Here is a 9,012-nt window from a genome sequence, read left to right on the forward strand (position 1 = left end):
CTTGTAGACCAGGCTGGTCTCGAACTCACAGAGATCCGCCTGCCTCTGCCTCCCAAGTGCTGGGATTAAAGGCGTGCACCACCACCGCCCAGCTTAAACTAATGTTTTAATGAGGTGTTTGTGGGTACTTTTCTGTCATTCATTTGTCTGTTTGGTAAGCCATTATGTACTCTGGTTTTGGCGTCATCTAGTGACTAGAGTTGCTTTTAAAACTGCTAGATTTGTCTTAAATATTTGAAACATATGCTTTGCGTTAGCTGTAAATACGTGCATAAGAAATAGTTAAAAATGATTGGTCCCTTTTGCCACTTTTATGGTCAAAACATGTGTTGTGAATTACAAGGTATACCTAAGCATCTCTATAAAAGTTTTTTTCCCATAAACAAAGCCCAAGTGAATGCAGAAGGCTCTCTAGGAGTTCTTGCTGCGGATGTTAGGCCCCTTGTTGTAGAAAGATGTTGTCTTTGTGATACTAAAAAGAAAGAATCAAGGTAAAGATTTGACCAAGAAGAGGTTTGAGCTGGGGAGATAGCCCAGTGCGTATAAGGCTTCCTGAGCCAGCATGAGTACCCAAGTTTACTCCCAATAGTCAGGTAGAAAGCTCATTGTGGTAGTGTAACCCCAGCACTAGGAGGTGGAGACAAGAGGATCCTGGGGTCTCACTGGTCAGTCAGTCTAGCTAATCCACTAGCTCTAAGGTCAGTGAGAGGCCCTGTGTGAAACAAGGAAAAGAGACAGTAGTCAAGTTATCCAACATCAACAATGGGCCTTCACATCCATCAAATGCAGATAATTGCATACACCATATAATACACACACACATACACACGTTATTTAGCTCATAGTTCTGAGGCTCAAAGGCATGGCCTTAGTCTCAACTCTGCTCTGAACAGGAACCTATGGTGGATATCATCACAGTAGTGGAGTGCATGTGGGGGGAAAGGTTCACACAGTAAGACAGGATGTGGGGGCAGGGCACTCTTGTTCTTCAATAATAACGACTCCTAAGGACACCGTGTCCCATCAGAACTTCCGTTAGCAGAGACACCATTCCCTGCTAGGTCCCATTTTTAAAGACTTAACACTGAAACCGCAACACACCGGAGAACAAGATCCCAATGTTGAGAATTTGAAGCGTGAATCATCCCTTCACCATATCAGCTTCCCAGGCAGTGTATTTGACTCAAGTGACATAATACAAGGGAACCGTGTCATTGTTACATGGCCACATCTATTCTATTTCACCTTGACCCTTCTTTGGCCTTGAATCTTTGGCAGACCTAAAAGCAAACTGTCTCCAGTTAATACCTTACTGCCTGTGAAATCCTGCCACCCACTCTCTTCTAGAGAAGAAGCGGCTTGATGGTGAAGAGAAGCCCAGGAACTCCAAATGGGTCTGTTTCGATCCCAGCCCAAAATCAGTAAGCTGGTGCTTACTGACCAAGGGAATCTAAATCCCAAGGCATCAACCTAAAAGCACAGTAAGCCCTCCATTCATGCTTTTTCTAGGCCAATGTCCCTTTAAATGTCTTAAAACTCTACCAAAAAGCAAACTCTAAGACGTGTCCAAGGAGAGATGTCAGTTAGAATTGTCTTACAGCGTGGATTTCCGTGTGGCTTATTACAAACCTGGGTGAAAGATGAGGGCATACTCTGAAGGGATGGGGCCCTCTAGGGGGGGTGAACTGATTATGAGGCCACCATGTGTGTCTTAGTGTACTCAAGAATAAGCTGTTCCTACGACTGTGTTACCTTTATTGGTTATTGGTTACCCGAACAGCTTTCAATCTAGGTTGTAACCTGAGCCTCAGCTGAAACTATTTAATCAAATTGTTGGAATATTCTATAACTACTCCTAGCTCAAGTGACCTAAGAAACAAAAAACAAAACCATGGTGGGCATAGAGAACTCAGATCAGAGGAGACCTGTGTTCTTGGCTGCTATACCCTGACCGAAGAGAATTCTGGGTGCTGCCAAGGGGACACTGAGTTCCAGGAAGATCTTTGCGTGTACCAGGCCTTGTTGTAAGGATAGTTGAATTCGTCTCTACAAGTCCAAAGATAGGACAAGCTCTTCCAACCTGGACATTGAGAGAAGAAGCTGTTGCAGACGGCAAGATTCATACCTCTAGACAGAGATCCCACATTGCTATGTGCAGACCAGGGACATCTCACCCTTTAGCTTTCTGGAGATAGCAGGGGCAGAAGGCTGGCTGATGAGTTCCTTGACATAAATGACATAGGAGCAAGAGCTCCCCATGGCTCAGATGTTCAACAAAGCCTTCAGTCAGGCAGAATCTGAAACTGATGCAGTCGTTCCCTAGCTAAGCATCAAAGGTTTGGATGCTGGGGGATATGAAACTCAGTCAGCTTTGATCACATTAACAGCTTAGAGATGCTCATTTATATAGAACACTTGTGGAAAGCAGTCCACATCATTGGGATCCCAGAATGTAGATTCCGTCATTCTGTTTACCATCGTCAAGAACCAGCTCCAGGTCTGATGTGGGCTTGCTTATTAAAGATCCAGGCAGGACCCAACTGACAATGACTCGGCAAAATGGGAAGCTACATCCCCACTGGAGCATGGCATCTTTGTGATTTGGTTGTCAGGGTCTGCTGTACCTCACACTGCCTATCACAACCCAAATCATTGTGGTCATGTAAATATGTGTGCACACACTCATGCAGGTATCTATCTATATGTATATGTGTGTGTGCATATAAATATCCACAGAGAGAGAGAGAGAGAGAGAGAGAGAGAGAGAGAGAGAGAGAGAGAGGGAGAGAGGGAGGGGGGGAAGGAGGGAGTAGGTCTCTAATTGAGTTTGAGCATCTGGGCTGTCCTCTCTGTACCCTTTGGAAGTGCTACAAGAAGCACAGCTTCTGTCCATGTTCTTCGGATATTCATGTAGAACTGTACACCTGCACTGAGCTTGGCCTTGTCTTGGTCCCATCTTACTCATAAAGCAGGACTGCAAGGCAAAGTACAGGGCACTATATTTGAAGAATGGAAAAAATAATTATGTATTTACAAAATATTACATAGGACTAACCTTACCTGGAAAGGAAGGCATTTCTCTGATTGGGCCCCAGTCTGTGGTTATCAGAGTAGATAGAGGTGTCTACCATGGTGACTATCTAAAGCTTTTCTGGGACCAGTTGGCGCCCTCCAGATTACTGGGCAAGTTAGAGAAATTCAAAACAGATGTGCCCCCAAATGTGACACTGCTTGCTTGTAATTACAATGATCCTTAAAGACTCTTTATTGAGCCTCAAATTGAAGTTTAGTGAACAATTGCCCCCAAAATGTGGGGTTTCCCACGCTACATGTCACAAGAAAAACTGAATTCAAGCTGAGTCCCTCAGGCCTGTTGCCATGACTACAACATCCTGCAATTAGATGACATGATTGTTGCTGTATTTATCTTAAGGAAGTTTATAACCTCTTGGAAGGAAATTGTAAACTTCCTTTTTATTCAGTCTTACTTGGAATAAGCAAATCCTTCAGATCCTGGTTTACACTGAAGAGAAAGTAGCTGTCTTCGAAGCGGAGAGCTGCAGTTATTCCTCACTGAGCTCCTCCTGTATAGAGAGTCCACAACCCCAGCCTCACCCCTTCCCCACTCATTTCCTGCTCTGCATGGGAGAGCACTGACGCCTGTTAATTTCATTATACTCCACATTGCATCGAAAAGAATAAGCTAAGATCGTTTTAATTCTGTCATAATGACCTCCTCCTTTCTTCTTGGTCACTTTTACTCTATTGGTTTGTTGCTGTTTCTAGTTTCTGTTCCATTTTCTATTTCATGGAAGGTCCAGGTAGTGGGAGCACATTGAGTTTAGTGATTCATTCAGCACTATAATTCCAGCAACAAGAAACTAATGATATTCTTTTCATGCTAAGTGGTGCGTGCGTGCATGTGCGTGTGCGTGTGTGTGTGTGTGTTCCTATCAAGTGGTTAACATGTTCAGTGGCAATTATGCCCTAGGTATTGTGTTTCAGTTCTTGGGTAGAATTGGCATTCAACCATGAGCTCTCCAATGAAGAAACTACGCTGAGGTCAATTTCATAGTTGGGAGAACCAACTTTTAGATCCTTACTCAAACACTTTTAGATCCTCACAGTATTGCAAATATCCCTTATGTATGATGAAAATATAAATGCCAAAATGTGAGTCAAATGGCTTTTTAGGGATGGTTCTAAATTGCACCAATGCTGGACTCCTGACACAGAAGTATCAGTCACACCGAATTGTGTCAAATGTGACAAGCATCCAGCTGCTGACATAGAAAGATGCATGAACATCTCCAAGTGCCACTCAGCACTTCACTGCCCTGCCACCCAGGCTCACATCGCATTTATAAAATGAGTTTCAGAAACCAATGTTTTTTTTCTGGAACACTAATAAAAATCTACATGAAGAGGAGATTTGTGGCCAAAGGATATCCTCCATGAAAACAGGATACCACGTTTCGATGTTCTGAGAATTTTAGCTTTTTCTTCTGAGCACAGTAACACTGTATAACAAGTAATCCCAAGCAGGAATGTAAACAAACTCTCTGATCTACTCATGGATCCATGGCCTAAGGACATGAACACGGTAGTCAGCAGGCACATTGACCTTCGATGCCCCATGCACCAGGATGGGGTGATGAGGCAGACCCTGGTGAAAAGACCCTAAGGGGGAGAGGGAATCGATGACTGGGAGTTAAAGACTCTCTACGTGAGGTGCCAAGGCTGAGAGGAATTAAAGACAGGAATTATCACTGGAATAACCCACTCCTGTGCTCTATAAGAGGTTGGCTTTTCAGACAAGGGTGTCTTAAACCTCTCAGACACAAGTGTCTTCTGCATCGCTGAACGTCTTCCAAAGCACCCAAGACTCAACTTCAAGCACAAGTTTTCAATGACATAGCCATACATTGGCTTGATTTCAGAATGCAAACTCCATTTTGTCCACATCCCACAGATAAGTTGGCACAGCCATGGCACAATCCACCCAGAGTTCAGGCAGTGGCATAAGCCTCCTCTCCACTGGGGGGAGAATTTTCATGCCACAGAAAGCCAGAGGGAGAGACGCTGTCATTAGGCCCATCTTCAGATGTGACAAAAGAACCCACAAAATATAAATGGCCATTTTTCCTTACTGTGCTTGTTATAGGCTTGTGCCCCATCTAACGAAAAGCATCCTTCACAGTCAAGATAAAGCTGAATATCTCCTTCCCTGCCACTGGCTGTCAGAAACTCACTGAAGTGAACAGTGAGCACAAGATCCCTATGTTCTATGAGAAGCACATGACCACAGAAGTAGGTGCTGATGTTCTGGGTGAAGAGTGGAAGGATTATGTGGTCCTAATCAGTGGTGGGAATAACAAACATGGTTTTCCCATGAAGCAAGGTGTTTGGATGCATGGCAGAGTGTGCCTGCTGTTGAGTGAGGGTCATTCTTGTTATAGACCAAGGATAACTGGATAGAGAAAGAGCACAGATGATTGCGGATGCATTGTGGATGCCAATCTGAGTGTTCTCAATTCTCAATTGTTTAAAGAAAGGGGAGGTGGGGAGAGAATGATATTCCTGGACTGACAGATACTACTGTACCTCGTCAGCTATGAGCTAAAAGAGCTAGTATAATCTTAGAGTTTTATAATCTCTCTAAAGAAGATAATGTCCACCAATACATCAGAAAGCCCATAAGAAGACAAGGAGTCCAGGATCAATGCACCCAAGATGAAGCATCATGTTTTTCCGTGTGTCCTGTAGCACAAGCGCTGATGTCTTGTTCTGAAGAAACAATGTACTAAGGAAAACAAGGAGTGGGCTGCAGAAGATGCTGAACTTTTGGTCAAGAGAATGAAGAAAGTCAAAGAAAAGTGCCAAGAACATAGTGCCAAGAAATGTAGGCTGTCCTCACTAAGAGCTTCTATGTCTAAATCTGAATCTAGTCAAAAATACGACTCTAAAAGTAACAAATAAACAATCATACCTTGAAAAAAGCATCCTTCACACATGTGTCCTGAGGACAGAGATCAGGGCATTATGTCCTAATAGGCTGAGAATGTCGAGACACAAGGGAGTTTACATTACCAACCTAGATTCTGCTTTCAAGGCTTAAAACACAATCGCCGTGTTGTCTTAGTCAGGATTACTGTTGCTGTGACAAAACACCGTGATCAAAAGCAACCTGGGGAGAAGGGGGTGTATTCAGCTTCTACTTCCCCATTGTAGTCTATAATCAGAGGAAGTCAGGGCAGGAACTCAAGCAAGGCAGGAACCTGTAGGTAGGAGCTGATGCAGAGGCCATGGGAAAATACTGCTTACTGGTTTGCTTTTAGTAGGTTGTTAGCCCAGTTTCCTATATAACCCAGGACTACCAGTCCAGGGATGGCACCCACCAAAATAGGCTGGGTGCTCCCTGTCCAGTCTCTAAGAAAATACCTGGTACGCTTGCCTGCCTACGGTCAGCCTTGAGGAGGAAGACTTTTCTCAATTGAAGTTCCCTCCTCTCAGAAGTCCTCTCAGAAGACTCCAATTAGAACCAAGCTGACATACAACTAGCCAGGACCCGTCTTTTATGAGACTGTGTTTCTGAAATAGACTTCAGGATAATTTGTGGAAGTAAAACTGAGTCTATCTTTTTACTTTCTCTCCTTTCTCCTGTGCTGGCAACCTCCCAGGGGAGGCCATGAACTCCAAGTCTGCAGACCCCATGTCTCGCCTCTTATCAGAACTGAAAGTCATTGAGGTTGCCAGTCCACCATTTTTGCACCATCGGGATGTCCTCTACATGATTCCTGGTGATAATACAATTATAGAGTAATTATCTTGGTGGGATGTGATCTCTTCCATTTTAAATTACTACCGTGATAAAAGTAAAATGCACCATTCTAATCATGTTTAAGAAAATACTGTGTTATGTCTTCATAACGATGTGCGACCACCACTCTGATCAGTCATGCCCTTTCTTTCTCTTTCCAACCTGAAACTAAATAAGAACCTCACCATTCTTCCTGGTACTTGTGCAGATACCACTAGGCCAGCAATCTGTGAAAGTAGTCTTATATAGTGTATAGCTCTGTCTGTGACTGTCTGGTTTTGCTTGGAATAATTTTTTCACACAACCTGTGGTGCAACACAAGCAGTATTTGCCTCCAGTTCAATGCTGGACACCATTCTGCAGTGTGTCAGGGCCACATCATATCTGTTCACCTTTCCATCAGTAACTTGGGTTATTTCCAGCTTTGGGACATTGTGATGTTGCCAAAACTATGGTGTATAAATAATTTATTAGGACCTTTCTTTTGGTATATTAGGGCATACCTTGAAGTGGAATTTCCTTGGAACTTACTAATTCTATTTTTGTTGCTTGAGAAATTACAACACTGTTTTCCATAATAACTGCACTTCTAGACATTTCCATAAGCAAAGTGCAAGTGTTTTCTTACATCTTTTCCAACCTTTGTCATTCTTTCTGATCATTTTTTTCCCCATCATTCATCTCAGTGGGTACAAAGCAATATCTTATTTCAGTTCCAATGTGCCTCGTCCTAGCGACTGTGATGTGCAGACACACACTCTTCTTCCTGTACTGGGCACTCATTTGTCTTCTTTGGCAAAATGTATTGCCCAGCTCTTTGTGCCCCTTTCTTAGTGATGCTGAGTTTTAGGAGGTGTTTGTGCGTTCTGAATTTCAAATCTGTCACATCTGCCACTTACAAGTATTTCTCCCATTCATTCTGTTGAATGAATTTTTGGGCACAAAAGTTTTTAGTTTGGATTGTAACTGGAAGTTTCTCTCCCACCCACCAGTTCCTGAAAAAACAATCAGAGGATTAATATTAATTACAAACTGTTTGGCATATTTGCAGGCTTATTATTAACAAACTCTTACAACTTAACCTATTTCTATGCGATCTGGTGCCCTCTTGAGGAAGAGACCTGGTCAGGTGTCCTCATCAACTTAGACCATGAAACCCAATATAGACAAGTTCAACAGAGCCGCCATATACAGACTGCCCACGCATTGCTTCAGTAGCCATTAGTCTATATTTTACCTGAGCACTGGAATTCAGCCTTGTGCCACCAAACTCAACTCCATTTGTATCTCATAGGTTGCATAAGTCCAGGATAGATACCCAGGGGGCCCAACTCACTTGTAGACGAGAGTGTTATATGTATTGTCAAAAAGTTGTTCATCTCTGAAATACATAATTAACTTCTGGATGACAGTATGTCATAATCTCACCTAGTGTAATAACAGATATAATGAACACTGTAGAACACATACTGAGGCTTTCCCCAGAAGAGGTGCTCTTGAGAGAGGATAACTCTTCTTGATAGTTATTTCACAACTTGATCACCATAATATAAAATGCACAGTACTTATTATAAAAGGAAAAAGTCAAAGTGTCTTATATAATAATAAGTATATGATACATAGATAACAAAAGAACAAGAAGAGCCAACAAAGATATTTGCCTCATGTATAGTTTACAGGTTGGTGATAAAGGTGTGTTTATAACAACATAAGGCAAGACACTCATGACTATACTTCTCATTTCTACAAGTCTGCAGCAAAGTTGAGCAGCTGCCTTTCTGTACTACTCTTTTGCAGTTCTGTATGCCTTTGAGAATTATTCCTTCAGCCAGAAGACAACTTAGATCTTCATTTATAAAGGGACTGGTCAACTGTAGGCATTTCTGAATGGAGTTGTAGTTTTCTACTTTCCTTACCCTAGGAATAAGACAATAATAAGGGCCTCCCAAAGGGATCATCTGAACACCCAGGCAGGCTCTTCTTTGGCTCCTTTGTGAAGTGGCAGTCCTTTTTCTCAGTGGCAGCCTAGATCCATCACCCCAGCCAGAACCAGTATAACTTCCAGGAACTTTAGGACTTCAGAGTGGTAGAAAGGCTGTTTTAACACTTAATTCAAAAGAATATATTCCATCTCCTAGGAAGAGAATTCTTCTCTGGGGAACTGAAACCTGTATGTTATCATAGTTTCGAGT

At 42.7% G+C, this 9,012-nt stretch overlaps 1 pseudogene; it reads left to right on the forward strand.

Moving 5' to 3' along the window:
• Nucleotides 1-6,823, forward strand: part of LOC101996329 — a 43,933-nt pseudogene extending 37,110 nt beyond the window's left edge.
• The last annotated feature ends 2,189 nt before the right edge of the window (nt 6,824-9,012 follow it).

Source organism: Microtus ochrogaster, linkage group LG1 (genome assembly GCF_000317375.1).
Source record: "Microtus ochrogaster isolate Prairie Vole_2 linkage group LG1, MicOch1.0, whole genome shotgun sequence".
NCBI classification, from domain to species: domain Eukaryota; kingdom Metazoa; phylum Chordata; class Mammalia; order Rodentia; family Cricetidae; genus Microtus; species Microtus ochrogaster.